Genomic DNA, 15,736 nt, shown 5'->3' on the forward strand with positions numbered 1-15,736 from the left:
GGCTGCAGCAGGAAGAAAGGTGCCCGGGGAGAGCCCAGCAGCCTCTCTGAGCTGAATCAAGGGACAGAGGTCCAGAAGGCAAAATGGCCGACCTCACAGGCAAGAGCAGCAAGCGGGGCTGCGCTGCACGGGAATTCTGTGGGGACCTCAGCTGAATATTAATGACTGCGTGCATGTGAAGAGAGCACCTGAGCCCGGGAAAGAGCCACCTGAAAGGACTAGAGGGGACAATGCCCAGAGCCACACAGGCCAGCCATACTCCACATGGGCCAATGATTCAGGGAACATCCAAGGATGAACTAACCCTAGACAAAATCACTCCAGTTCTACTTACCAAAGTCCAAAAGCAAGAGCAGAAAAGAGCAAACTGTTTCAGGAACCTAACTGAATCTCAAAAGAGAACTTAAAAAAAAATTTTTTTGTAAGAATATAAAAATATCCAGCATCCCATAAGGTAAGAGTCACAAAGTCTAGAATATAATTAAAAATTACCAGGCAGTCGGGCACAGTGGCACATGCCTGTAGTCCCAGTGGTTTGGGAGGCTGAGACAGGAGGATCATGAGTTCAAAGCCAGCCTCAAAAAAAAAGCAAGGCGCTAAGCAATTCAGTGAAACCCTGTCTCTAAATAAAATACGAAATAGAGCTGGAGATGTGGCTCCCTGGTGGAGTGCCCCTGAGTTCAATCCCTGGTACCCCCGCAAAAAAATTTACCAGGCATATGAATAATGAGGAAAATACAACCCATAATGGAAAAAATCAATCAACCAAAGTTAAGCAAGAAATGACAGGGCCATTAAAGATGGGGATGTGGTTCAGTGGTAGAGCAATTGCCTAACATGCACAAAGCCCTGGGTTCCATCCCCAGATGTAAGAAGACAGATGTTATATGGTCCCACTTAGATGAAATATCTGTATTGGGCAAATACTTAGACAGAAAAGTAGATTAAAAGTCACCAGAGACTGAGTGGGGAGGGAATGGGCAGTTATTGCCTAATGATTTTGGCATTTCTGTTTGGAGTGATGAAAAAGTTTTTGAAATAAGTGGTGGTGATTGTTGCATAACACCACAAATAGAACTAATGTCCCTGAACTGTTCAGTAGCTCCCCAGGGATCTGTGGGGGATTCATTCCAAGACCTCCAGTGGATGTCTGAAACTTCCTACTGTACTGAGAACCACATATACTATATTTTATACATACATACCTATGATAAAGTTGAATGTACAAATCAGGCCCAGTAAGAGACTAACAACAATTACTAGTTACAAAATTAAGAAATCATAACAATACATTGCAATAAAAATTATGTGAATGTAGTCCCCCCACCCCTCTCTCTTTCAGCTGCTACAGGGCAGGTAGCATATACAGCATGGATACTGTGAACAAAAGAACGGAACAAGAAGATATGAGATTTTATAATGCTTCTCAGAACGGCAATTTAAAACATATGCATTATTTAATTCTGGAATTAGCCATTAGTATTTTGGGACTTCAGTTGATTTGGGGTATTTTTAAACTATGAAAAATGAAATTGTGGCTAAGAAGGCACTACTATACTCTTTTAAATGATTACAATGGCAAGTTCTATGTTATCACATAGATTTTGCCAAAAATAAGGAAAAATGAAATGAAATTACATAAGGTGTTTTTTTTTTTTAAGTGCTGGAGATTGAAGCCAGGATCTTGGGTGTGCTAGGCAAGTTTTCTACTATTGAGCTACATCCCCAGTGCTCAATGAGCTATTTCTTAACAAAATAAACAGAGTATCAGTGACCTATGGGACAACCTCAAACAGTCAAATATACAAGCAATTGGAGTCCCCAAATGAGGGGAGAGGAGGACAATAAAATGTGGAAGAAATAACTATTTAAACTATTTTAACTGTAGGGGCTGGGGTTGTGGCTCAGTGGTAGAGCCCTTGTCTAGCACATGCAAGACACTGGGTTTGATCCTCAGCACCACAAAAATAAATAAATAAGGGTATCGTGTCCATCTACAACAAAAAATATATATATTTAAAATAATGTAATAATGTGTTATGGTGTTTGTGGAGCAAATGCATGACTTTGGCTAGGAGCTGCGTTTTGGAAGTCGACTGTATAGAGTTCTTACCGTGTGCAAGGGCATCTCACCTCTCGAAGGCTGACATTGTAAAGATGACATTGTAAATCCAAGGCAGCCCCTAAAATAACAGAAAAAAACAGTGTCAGCTAGTCATCCAGCAAAAGAGATGAGCAGAATAATGGAGAACATTCCGTTAATACCAAGAAAGGCAGGAAAAGAACAACAACAATAAAATTAAGTTCTTTTCCTCCCTGGATGCCTGAGGACTGACGCCATCAGGACAGACACAGCAACTCTCCACACCAGGAAGTTCATGACCGACCGACTACTTAGAGGAAGCACCTCGTCCACGTCCTTCACTTTAGGAAGACAACTGTGCCTAAGGTAGGTCTTCAGGAAAAAATAGCCCAAATGTACAAAGACACACCACGTGTCACCGTTGTATTTGGATTCAGGATCCATTTGGTGGTGGCAAGAGTAAGGTCCCTTGGAGATCTCTTATACTGAAGAGTAAAACAAAGTCCTTTTGAGTAAAAGTAGATGAATGAATACAACCGATTTACCAAATAAAAATATATTTCATATATTAATAATATATGAATATGTTATATTTATACAATATATTAGCAACATATACATATATTATGTTTATATAATGTTAATAATACATGAATACAATGCATTAATAATGTGTAAATATATTACATGAACATATTATATAGTATCAAATATATAAAATATAATGCATAAATATAACACATAAATATATTGGATATGTAAATATATTTGATAGAGAATATTTGTTTATGAATAAATACAGTCAGAGTCAATGGGGTAACTTAAGTTTATAAAAGATCGTGGATCTGTGACACTCAGAACGGATAAATGTGTTGGAATGAGAGGACCGTGATGTCAAAATTTTCCACTGAAACTCAAAACTGCCACAGATGTGAAATTTTAGAGCCACGTCATCAAATGCATAATTTACAAATGGAGATGGTCATGAGCTCCTTTGGTGTCTCCGGAATCCGCTCACCTATTTCAAGCCCGTGAATGAGTAGGGAGAGAGAGAAGGAGGTGAGTCCCTGCGATGTGGCGGACACACTCCTGCGAGGGAGAACAGACTGTCCTCCATCTCGTCTGAAGACACCAGTGTGCCCGTGACCTCTTATCTTGCAGAGGCAGACATGAGGATTTCCTGAGGATCACATCACAGGAAGTGCCTCTGGGACCCGGTGTGGGGTCCCCTGAAGGATACAGGGTCCACAGGGAAGGGGTTCATCTAGACTTTGGCCAGGCTGAGGGGATGGCAGGCATCTGCTCATGTGGAAGTCTCCCTGACGGGGGCAGAGTCGACCATGACTGCCTCCCAGGACCCCTGCTGCCAGCCTTGGAGCGGGGCGCAGGAGAAGTCTTCACCTTGTGAGGGTAATGGCTCCCCACGGTGCCCTGGTGTGCTGCATGTGGCTCTGTGGGCCATAGGCGAGGCTTATCCACCGCAGACCTAAGCGGTGACAGCGTGCCCGGCGGTCTCCAGGGAGCACGGGACCATGACGAGGACCTGCCTCCTCTCTTGCAGGCGGGCTGAGGTGAGGCATTTCTCAGCTCTTCCTGATGGCTCTCAGGAGCCCCCCTGCCCCTCCTTAGGGTCCATCTGTTAGTTCAACCATGGAATCGACCCCTCCACAACAAGATGTCCCAGAGCTCAGGAACATTGTCCTCAGGCCCCTTTGGTTTCAGTGTCTTGTGGAACAGGGAGCCAACACCTCCTGCTTCTGCCACCTATATAAATAATAAACCACCTGAATCTAAAAAGGGCTAGTCATTTCTTTACCAGTCTGTCAGCCTCCTGGACACCCCTGAGTGAGTTCCAGGTTGAGTCATAGTGGTCCTGAGTCAGGACTGTGTTTCACGACTTAAGTGTCCCAAAGACCCTTCAGGAGCCAGCAGAAGGACAGTGGCACCTGCCTCCGCTTTCATCCCGTGGCAGGGGAGAGATGGCCCATCAGATCAGGGTTTTTGCTGTTTTTGCAATGCTGGGGATGGAACCCAGGGCCTCGCGCAGGCAAGGCAAGCGCTCTACCACTGAGCCACACCCCACAATAAGTTTTTATCTTCCAACTCTTTATCATCCAGTCTACTAGGTTTCCTCCTTGGTGTAAGAAGGTGATGTCACACGTTTCAGAGAGTGTTATCTCCTGTGAAGCGCGGTGATTTGGGTTTGCTCTTGTTCTGTTTTGCAGTCGTCTTGCCCACTTTTGATGTGCTTTAAATCATTGTTGGTATTAAATGTTTTCTGAAGCTCAGGTTGTTGCATTTTGAGCCAGCAGGAGCCCCTTCAAGTGGATTCCTGTGTCCTTTAAAAAAAACCACCTGTAGTTTTTGGTCTGTCTTTGGTTTCTGGCATGATTAGATTTTTTTCTAGGCTCATCGGTTGCACATCTCGCCACAAATCTGGGATCAGCCATGTCTACAGAGAGTCCTGGCTTCTCTTAGAGGAGAGCGATACTTGGTGACCATACTCAGGCTCCAGGGGAGATTCTCTTGCTACTGGGTTGACATAATAGTTTCTGAACCTGTGCACAGGCTGGGGCTAACCTCTCCTCTGGATCTTCATCAACTACTTTGATCCCCCCCAAACCCCCACAGAAGGAAACTTGTCTCTAGATTAGGGTCTCGAGGGAGGGCACAGTGAAAATCTGGTGAACCTTGACCAGAGAGTTTTTCCTTTGTAAACTGAGATACCATGGCTCCCGGTTTGAGTCTGTCTGCTTTCCCTCCCTTTGGCAAGGCACAGGAAGAAAACCCCACAAAGCAGTTCCTAAAAGGGGGCATCAAAACAAATGACCTATCTGCCTGTCAAGTCAGTGACACAAATGAGCATAGGAATTCACTAGCACATTCCTCACAGAATCTATCCTAGGAACCAAAGAACTGCAAAGAACCAAGATGAGGGAAGAGAAATAGAGACATTAAATCAAACGAGCTTAAACCTTACGATTCTAAATTTAAGTGGGAAATGTTTATATGTGATCATAGTTTGTTTTCCGACTTCCAGATGATTTGTTTTCTAGCTCTAACAGCAACTCGGTAACAAGAGCATCCCTGGTGACTGACTATGGTCTCTAAGTACCATTCTCCTCTAGAAGGAAAGAGGGCTCTCTAAAGAAATGACTAGGCCTGGGTTGGAGTCAAGAAATGTAGCAGATAAGCTTAAAAAAATCTAATCAGGTCATAAATCAGGCAGAATTAAAGATTACAGAAGACACAGGACTTTTGAAAAAGACACAAGATTCAAGTGCCCTTTTCTTGCTATGTGATGCTCTGTGGCACCTTGGGACTCTGCCGGCAAGAAGACTGTTACCAGATCAAGCCTCTGGACTTACACCTCCAGAATCATGAGCCAAAATAAATCTCTTTTCTTTTCTTTTTTTCTTTTTTATTATTATTTTTTAGTTGTAGTTGGACACCATACCTTTATTTTATTTATTTATTTTTATGTGGTGCTGAGGATCGAACCCAGTGCCTCACATGTGCCGGACAAGTGCTCTACCACCGAACCATGCCCCAGCCCAGTGTGATTAACATTTTAGAGATTAGAAATTTAGGCTCTCAAAAATTGAAGATTCAGCTGGATGCAGTGGTGAACACCTGTAATCCCAGCGGCTTGGGAGGCTGAGGCAGGAGGATTGCAAGTTCAAAGCCAGCCTCAGCAAAAGTGAGGTGCTAAGCAACTCAGTGAGACCCTGTCTCTAAATAAAATACAAAATAGAGCTGGGGATGGGGCTCAGTGGTCGAGTGACCCTGAATTCAATTCCTGGTACCCACACCCCCTCCCCCCCCCCAAAAAAAAAAAAAGAATTGATGATTCATCCAGGATCAATTAACCCTGGCAAGTGGCAAACACAAGATTTCCAAAGCTTGTGGTCTTCCTGGCTGTGCACCCTCTCTCGCTCTAAGACAGGAGGGAAGGCAGGTGAAAGTGTGAACCATTTGGAAGGGGAAGAGGGAGCCGCAGATGGCAGTGTTTCTGACTGATGGCCTCTTTTCCCTGTGGAGTTGGATGAGAGGGTCTCAAGGACAAGGACAACTGAGGAGGAGCCAGTCACATTCCCCATTCAAGACGATCTGGGCCACCCAGGGAGACAGAGGTGTCCCCACAGAAGGCAATTCAGTAGGGGAACTCTCAGGTCCCTCATGTGCCCCCCACACACACACACACACTGCAGCAGCTCGGGATGGCAGCGTGCATTGACTCAAGCTCCGTCTGAGTCAGCAAGGGGTGGAGCAATTCCAAATAAAGATCATGCAAACTCACTGCCACCCAGGGACCCAGTATGGGGAGGTGACATCCAACCCTGTCCCCCATCTCTCTGTGCTTTAATTGCCTCTGAACTTCTGTTTTCTGCACTGCTCTGCCCTGTCCCTGGGGAGACACCTGCATGAAGTTGGTGGGGCCAAAAAGAGGTACCGAAGAGGCCTGAGTGGGTGCTGTGGGGCCCCTGGGCAACAGAGAAGGGAAAGGTGAGGCCCTCTGCAGGGAGGAACAAGGCCCAATGCATACAAAGCCTTCAGCCAAAGAGTCGGGTTGCCTAGTAACATTATAGCATAGTAATTAAGCACTTAGATTTTGGGGTCAGATGCTCTATCGGAATCCCAATCCCATCACTTACTGCTACGTGACCTTGGGCAGGTTACTGAACTTCTCTGGGTCTAGTTTCATCATCTGAAAAATGGAGATAATAAAAAAAAGATAGTGTCTACTAAGACTTTCATTCCTAGAGATGACACATTAAGTAACTCCAAGCAACCCACTCACTGCATAAGTTAGAAAGGCTAGTCAAAATATTTTTTAATCTCTTTGAAGGCTTTGGAATGTTAAGGAGATAGGAAAGAATTATGAGGCTAAGATCTGGGAAAAGACAGAAATCCCATGAGGTGAGCCCAACATTGAAGACCATATTTTTCCTGGAGTTATCTGCCAATTTGGAAAAAGTGGATGAATGTCTAAAAGACCTAGAAGATTTCTGACAGGCCTGTTGGACTAGGGGACTATTATTTGAATACAAGACCTGCCAAGATTGGGGTCCTGATTAAAGTCTCTGTGCTATGAAATGAGGGGGGAAAAAAGAAGCTATATCCTAAGAGTCAGAGGATACCAGAAATAAACCAACCCTCACATAGACTGAAGTCCAGCTTCTAATCATCTCAATTTCTGAAATTCAATGAAGACAGTCATAGATTGCTAGAACGCTCAAGCACTAGCAATGTGTATCCTGGGAGAAGTAAATTTAAATCCTCTCAGGAGGCAGCTAATATAAATACCTATTTAAAATAATCAGGCAGGACTGCAGGTGTAGCTCAGGAGTAGAGCACTTGCCTTTATGGACTGGGTTCCATCCCAGTGCCATAAAGAAAAAAGTAACTAGGCCAGACAGAGTGACACTCACCTGTAATTCCACTACTTAGGAGGCTGAGGCAGAAAGATTGCAAGTTCAAGACCAGCCTGGGTAACTTAGTGAAACCCCTGGCTTCAATCTCCAGTACAAAAAAAAATAAGTAACCAGGCACACTAGTAGATAAGATATCATGTAGGAAATCCAACAGAAACAACAGACTCTAAATTTGCATGCACCTAATAATATTCTTAAAGCAAAAATGGACAGATCTGCAAAGAGAAATAGCTATATCCAAAAATAGTGAGGTTTTCACACTTTTCAATTTAAAAAAATTATAGAATAGTTAGAAAAACAGTAAGGATAAGAATCATTTGCACAACTTAACTTCTTTATTAGAGCATTATAGTTACACATAGTAGTTGGGCTCATTTTGACAAAACCATACATGCATGGAGTTTGATTAATCCATTTCAGTCCCTGTTCCTCTGCTTTCCCACGCCTCCTCCCTCCTGCTAGTCTCCTTACTCTACTCTACTGATCTTCCTTTTGCACATTGATTTATTTATTTCTGATTGGTGCTTCCTATATATACATAAAGGTGGAATTCCCAGTGGTATAGTTATACATGATTTTGTTAAATTCATTACACATTTCCTCTCCTTTTCTATCCCTCCTCCCTCCCTCTTGATATCCTTCTTCTATTCCACTGATCTTTGCTATATCCTTATAATCTGTGCCCCCTGACTTTTTCCCCTTAATTTGCTCTAGCTTCCACATATGAGAGAAAACAATTGACCCTTGATTTTCTAAGTCTGGCTTATTTCACTTAGCATGATGTTCTCCGGTTCCATCCACTTACCAGCAAATGCCATAATTTCATTCTTCATGACTGAGTACAACTCCATACCATATTTTCTTAATTCATTCATCTATGGATGGGTCTCTGGTTCCATAATGTGGCTGTTGTGAATTGTGCTTCAATAAACATTGATGTGACTATATCACTAAAATATGCTGATTTTTAATTCTTTTGGATAAATACCAAGGAGTGGAATAGCTGGGTTCGGTTCAGTTCCTAGGTTGTTTTGTTTTGCTGTACCAGGGACCGAACCCAAGGGGCACTTAACCACTGAGCCACATCCCAGTCCTTTTTATTTTTTATTTTGAGACAAGTTCTTACTAAGTTGCCCAGAATGGCCTCTGACTTGTAATCCTCCTACCTCAGCCTCCTGGGTTGTTGGAATAACAGGTATGGACCACCACAGTCCAGCCCATTCCTAGTTTTTTGAGGAGTCTCCATACTGCTGTCCAGAGCAATTATACTAATTTGCAGTATCACCAACAATGTATGAGCATACTTTCCCCCCACATCCTCAGTAGCATTTATTATTATTTGTATTCTTGATAGATGACATTATGACTGGAGTGAGATAAAAATCTTCACGTACTTTTTTTTTTTTTGTAGATGGACACAACACAGTGCCTTTATTTTTATGTGGTGCTGAGGATCTAACCCACCAGTGCTAGGCATGAGCTCTACTGCTAAACCACAATCCCAGCCCCCTTCATGTACTTTTGATTTGCATTTCCTTAATTGCTACAGATGTCAAATATTTTTTTCATGTATTGGTTGGTCATTTGTGTTTCCTTTTTTGAGAAGTATATGTTTAGTTATTTTGCTCATTTATTGAGTGGGTTATTTGTGGGTAGTTTTTATTTTTTTAATTTTGTTTTGCTTTTGGTGTTAAGTTTTTTTGAATTTGTTTTATAATCCCTTGTCACAGGAAGAACTGACAAATATTTTTTCTCCCATTCTGTAGTCTCTCTTTTCACACACTTAATTGTTTCTCTTGCTATGCAGAAGCTCTTTAATTTAATGCCATCTCACTTATTGATTCTTGATTTTATTTCTTGAGCTTTAGGGGTCTTATTAAGGAAGTCAGTACCTGCACCAATATGGAGTGTTTTCTTAGCATTTGCAAAGTTTCTGGTCTAATTCCTAAGTCTGTGTTCCACTTTGTTTGATTTTTGTGCAGGATAAACCACTTAAGTTTATAGACATAAGTACAGTGAGATATTAGAACTGGCTTATATCCTGTCACAAGAACCAGTTGTTAAACTTTGAAGATGTCTATGAGATGGTTGATATCACATTATAACTTGAAATTGACCATGGTAAGGGTGCTTATAGTGTGGTGGGCAAATGCTAAAAATCAGGGTTTTATTGCTTCTGATTTCCCAGAAAGCATATCACTGAACATGGGAAACCATATCTAATTAGTAATTGCAAGCACTTTTCAAGTATGCATGAAGCATTTACAAAAAAAATGTATACTGGACTATAAAGTAGTCTTAATATATTTCTAAGGGTTGAAATAATCAGATCATATTCTCTGATCACAATTCAAATAAGCTAGAAATCAATAACCAAAAAAAAAAAAAGATAAGTAGGAAATTCCCTGGACACAGTCCCTACCAAAGACTCCGTAAACAAGGGTTAATGAGACAACCTGTAGTCCTCACTGCCTTAACTGACCCCAGAGCATAATTTATATCCAACCTGTCCCTGCTGCCCCCTGCATTCTAGATTTCCCTCATCCATGGCCAGGACTTTGACATGGTGGTGTGACCTCAACTTCCATCCCTAAAAAGTTAACTCTCTGAATTGCTTTACCTTCATAAGGTCCAGTCACCACTGGATGTGGAATCACCAAGCAATGGTGCCCAATAAATCTATCACATTCCAGACCTACTCCTCCATGTAGCTGGAGTCACCTAAGTCCCCGTGACAATCAAGGTCACGCGTCCTCTTCCATTTCTTTGGCTGCTGTTCCACAGGAGTGAAGATCTCAAAATGAGTTGGTTCAATTCACCGGATCCCTCTCTGGTCCTCCAGGTTGTTTTCCCAAGCCAGGAATCTGAATTTCTGATTCAAAGGAGCCTAAGTTTAAAGAAATGAGAAGTACAGTTTCACCCAGAGGATCGCAGGAGTCATAGTGAGAAAGGCCACCCCTACTTCTCCTTTGTTCCCCGAACCTATGAATTCAAATCACAGGGAATCCAGCACCATATATCATCAGTAGGTTCCATCCACATTCCACGACCTGGAACCCATCACTGGAACCCATCACTCCATCCACTAGGGATGCGTTTCCAGCGGACATCTGATCTGAGAACTGAACAGTCCACACTATGTGCTGGGGGTCGGAGGTGTTCAGGGATGTGGTAGCTGTTTCTCTCACCATGTAGCCCCCCCTCTTTTGCCGTGACATGATTCTTGGCCTGAGATGATATGTGAGGTCCCCAATAGCAAATCAGATGCATCCTGCAAACCCTTGAATGACGGTGCTGGCAGAGGTGAGGTAGGATAAGGCAACCCCGTATCTGATGTGGTATCAGTTCCAAGAAGACAAATCAATTCTGCCTTTAAGATGAAAGGCCACTTGCCACCAAGAGGCTGACTGGGCTCCTCAGACGTTAGTGCTCTATCAAGGGTCACCATGTTCTGGCACTTAGCAGCTGCAATAAATCCAGCAGCATGGTGGAAGGAAGCCCAGACATGGCCGTTAGCCCTTCACATGGCTCCCTTGTTCATGGACCAATTGCACAATCACAGGAATGGGTTAGGTCAGAGGCTCAGGACCTTGTAAAACCAGCCATCTGGTCTACCTGGTGATGGCCCTCCCCTTGGCAGTAACTGTTGCCTTGGAGATGTTTTGATTTGTAGCCTGCTTTGAGTTGAAGGTCGGCTAGCCTGAATCTGCATTTTCTCCTTTCAAGCCCTCAAAATAGGTAACAGAAAGCAACCAACACTCGCCATTGCTCCCAGTTCTTTCTAGTGCAGGCAATTGGTACCTAAACCAAAGCTTCACTTTCTACCTACATCTAACAGGAGAGAGCACTAGTCATCATCATGCTACTCCAGGCCAGGGTTATCCCATTCCACTCACCCCAGCAGAGGGTCTTTCTTTGTAGCTTGACCAGTGCATAATTCTATTCCCTGATCCCATCCTGGGGGGGCTGCTTTCTTGAGCCATCTCCAGTACCCATGTCCAGTACCTCGGTTCCCTCCAGAAGTGTGAGTAATTTATTTAGGAGCAGTGATCTCAAAGGGATGGAAAGTAGGAGACTAGGAAGATTGAGACAGAGAAGGAAGAGAAACACAATTAGCCACCAACTCCTGTCCCCATTAGTTAGGTATCGCCACAAGTAACAACTCCCCTGCAGATTCCAGATCTGCACCAAGTGGGCCCCAGGGCATAAACAGAGAGCTGTTTGGTGCACCTGAGAGTTAGCACACACCTGCGCTCAGCTGTTGCCAACGGCAATGGCCAGAATAAAATTGTGCTGAGATTTGAAATGAAGCATCAGCACAGTGAGGAAAAGCAGTTTCTTCAATAAGTGGTTCTGGGAAATTTAGTCATCAATATGGAAAGAATGAAATTAGGCTTCCGCACCAAACCCAAAAGATAATTTTAAGTGAATCGTAGATCTAAATGCGAAAGGCAAGACAATAAAGCATCTAAAAATAATATTAAAGAGTTTCTTTACAACCTTGGGGTAAGAAATGGGTTTTTTAAAAATAGAACACAAAAATCCCTCAATGGGGAAAATAGAAATGTTTGACTACATTCAAATGAAGAGCTTTTGGACAAAAAGATACAAGCAAGAGAGTAAACCAAAAGCCACAGAATAGAAAATACATTCTGATTGATTCTAGGTATGTGGAGTTCCAGAAACGAAAATGGAGTTTTAGGGTTGATGTTTTGGTAAAAATATTAAAATACTAAAAGTAAAAAAGTAATTACCATTAAAATTAGGTGAGTAGGGGACCAGGGGTGTAGCTCTCTGGTAGAGCACTTACCTAGCATGTGGGAGGCCCTGGGTTCAATCCTCAGGCCTGGAAAAAAGAAAGTTAAAAATAGAATCTATTGCATAAGGTTCTTGTGAGAATTCAATGAGGTAATGCACAGGGCCCAGTAGACCAAGACCCTGGCACATGGAAAGCGCTCTGAAGGTTACTGACTGATTTCCATTGTCTTGGGGGCATTTTAAATATGGTTTCTTCCTGTGTGTGGAGCTCAGCAGAGGATCTGTGAGTGGTCCACACATTCATGGAAGGTCATCCAAGGAGGGTTTGTGGGTCACAGGTGGGAACAGTAGGGTCAAGAGCTGAGAGGGGCCAAGGACACAGAGCAGTCATGGACCAGCCCAGATGGGGATACATCTGGGATGGCTAGAATGTGGTTGGTCCCCATGGTGACAAGATATTGAATAGGTGGAAACTTAATTCAGCTGTGGTATTCAGAGGCGAGCTTTGGGAGGTGACGAGGGTTAGATGAGGCCATTGTGGTAGAGTCCCCATGAGTGAATCCTGGTGGCTTTACAAGAAGAAGGAGAGAGACCGTAAGAAGCACACAGGACCCACTCCCTGTCTCTCACCTGGTAATACACTGCACTTCCTTGGGACTCTTCAAGCAAGAAGGTCATCACCAGATGCAGCCTTTGACCTAAGACTTCCAGAACCCGGAACCCAAATCATCACCTTTTCATTTAAAATCACCCAGTCTGTGCTATTCAATCATTAGCAACAGAAAACTAATGCACACAGCAGCGCTTCTGCTGTGCCCTTTACCCAGCAGACCTGAGGGTTCAAGTTCAGGGACAGGAAGGCCTTTTAGTGACCCAAACTGGGAAGTCTGGTGGGTGGAGACCATGCCAGCTGCCGGCCCAGGTGCCTGCTATGTCTGCTCAGCGTGGCCCAGCTTAAGAGAGGACTCTGCCACCAGGACAGCCAGGACTCTGAGCATGTGGAGCCCAGCACATTGGCCTCTGGGCTTTGGAAAACTTATTGCCCTACCATTGGCCTTCTGCTGGGTGGGGCAGATTATATAGAGCTCAAGCTGCATGTGGGGTGCACTGTGGGCTGAATATTAGCACCACTTCCCCCAAACACCCAAATGTGAAAAGCTAGTCAGCTGTTGTTTATTATGTCAATGTTATCGAGATGGGACTTGAATAGAATTAAATCACCCTTTTTAAGTATATGCTGCCATGAGTTTGACAGATGTGTATGGTCAGATTACCATCTCCATGATTCAGATATAGAACATTTCCAGTCCAAAAAAGTTCCCTCAGGCCATATGCCCCTCATCTCCTCCTGTTACCTACTCTTGGTCTCTGGCAACTTCTGATCTGTTTTAGTTTGGCTTTTCCAGAATGCTCAGTCAATAGAATTGCTCAGGTTGTGGACTTTCAGATATGTGTGTGTGTGTTTGTGGGGGGTGTACTGGGGATTGAACCCAAGGGCACTTTACCACCAAATCATATTCCCAACCCTTTTGTTTTAAGACAGGGTCTCACTAAGTTGGTGCAGCTGGCCTCAAACTTGTGATCCTCTTGCCTCAACCCCAGTAGGTGGTATTCCGGGTATACACCACCACATTGGGCAGCCAGATACTTTTGAGATTCATCCATGTTGCTGCAAGTATCAACAGGTTCTTCCTTTTAGTGCTGAGGAGAATTTCACTGAGAGGATAAATCCCACTTAGATAGACAGGTAGGTATTTGCCAGTAGGGGGCAATAAGGAGTCAAGCTGCTATACATTTTCACATACAGGTTATTCAGTGGGAACATCTGTTTTCACTTCTCTAAACACCCGGGAGTGAGGCTGCTGGGTTGCTAACGTACACTTAGAAAAATGGCAAGCTCCTTTCTGAAGTGGAGATAGTCTATCTTTGTTTTTGACTTGTTTTTACAGTTTTTTCTCCTTTTTGCTTTCCAGGGGTGCCGGGGATGGAATCCAGGGCCTCATGGGTGCTAAGCATGTGCTCTACCATGGAGCCGCTGCCCCAGCCTCCCTCTTTGTTTTTATCTCTGTTCATGGATCTGTTTTCTTCTTTTGAACAGATGCAGCCCTTGACCTAGGACTTCCAGAACCCTGAGCAGCCCCAGGACATTTGTAAAAAGACCACAGACTCGCTAATTCCGTGAGAAACTCAGACTCTAGAACCTTCGTAGACAGCTTTACTGCTTCAGCACTTTCAGTGTCATCCATGACTCCAAGGACTGAGACGGGGTGGCCCTTTTGAGTGATCAACTGTTCCAGTTTTCCTGAGACTCTTGGTTTTGACATTAGAAGTCCCACATCCCAACCTCTCAGTTCTGGGACCATACTGGGGCAGGCAGTCACCCTCTGGGTGTCAGGCGCTGTGCTGGACACATACATCATTTGGTGTATGAACCTGTCTCCAGGGTAGGTTTGCTGGTGCCCTCCTGGCACGTGAGGAAACCGTGTTGGAGAGCTTAAGTTGCAAGCTTAGGGTAGGCGAAGCCAAAATTTGGCACCAGGTCTCCCAAACCCCAAAGCACAGTGTCTTCCCTGAATGGGAGACCTTGCTTTCTAAGTGCCCAGTTCCAGGATCCCCAGCAGTGGCTGGGCTTAAAGACATGGTTGGTCTGGGTGGGGCTTTGCTGCCCCCTGGTGGTGGGTGGGATGGCACAATTGGGTCTGAGACCTGTGGGGCATTCAGAGGTGAGGGAGAGGAATCTTTCATCCCAAAAAGCAGACTCTCAAATCTGCTTCCTGTTGTAGGAGGGTGCCAGGTGAACACTCTCCACCAGGGTCTTTTTCTATCCATATGTGAGCCCCTTAATCACTCAGGCCACCAGAGACCCAGATTTGACTTTGTGAGAGCCTGGGCCTCTTCCCTCTCATCCTTATCTGTATAACCAGGACCATAAGAACGTCAGTGACATGGATGGACTTGGACATCAAGGTCATTACCAGCTGTCATACCACCTGCTCTCTACCACCTTCGTGCATTTGTTCACATCATCAATTCACTGAACTTCCATCTGCTCACTGTCCATCACACCCCATCTGTGTGCCTGACCCTGAGCTGGGGGTGCTGTAGCAACAGCTGCCAACAGGTCAGATGCTGGCCCAGTGTTCCTAGCTCTGTAACTCTGTGCTGCAATAATGTCTCGTGTTGTCATTCACTGAGTAACCACTTATTTATTGAGTGTCCATTTGCTCTTTTTTTTTTTAGCAGCAGGTGACTTAACCACTGAGCCACATCCACAGCCTTATTTATTTTTTATTTTGAAATGGGGTCTGGCTAAATTGCCCAGGCTGGCCTCAAACTTGTGATTCTTCTGCCTCAGTCTCCCCAACTGGGGTTACAGATGAGCATCACTGTGCCCAACTAGCAAGTGACATTTAAGCCAAGGTAAGAACCCCCTGAGTGGGAGTTCTTCAGTGAAGAGAAG

The 15,736-nt window shown here is 44.1% G+C and overlaps 1 long non-coding RNA gene across 1 annotated transcript; it reads left to right on the forward strand.

The window, feature by feature from the left end:
• Positions 1-2,240: 2,240 nt before the first annotated feature.
• Positions 2,241-15,466, forward strand: LOC144367062 (uncharacterized). The gene is made up of 2 exons (XR_013426268.1): positions 2,241-2,449; positions 14,375-15,466. It is a non-coding gene; the product is annotated as an uncharacterized LOC144367062 (long non-coding RNA).
• Positions 15,467-15,736: the final 270 nt, after the last annotated feature.

The sequence above is a fragment of the Ictidomys tridecemlineatus genome, chromosome 10, assembly GCF_052094955.1.
Source record: "Ictidomys tridecemlineatus isolate mIctTri1 chromosome 10, mIctTri1.hap1, whole genome shotgun sequence".
Classification (NCBI taxonomy): domain Eukaryota; kingdom Metazoa; phylum Chordata; class Mammalia; order Rodentia; family Sciuridae; genus Ictidomys; species Ictidomys tridecemlineatus.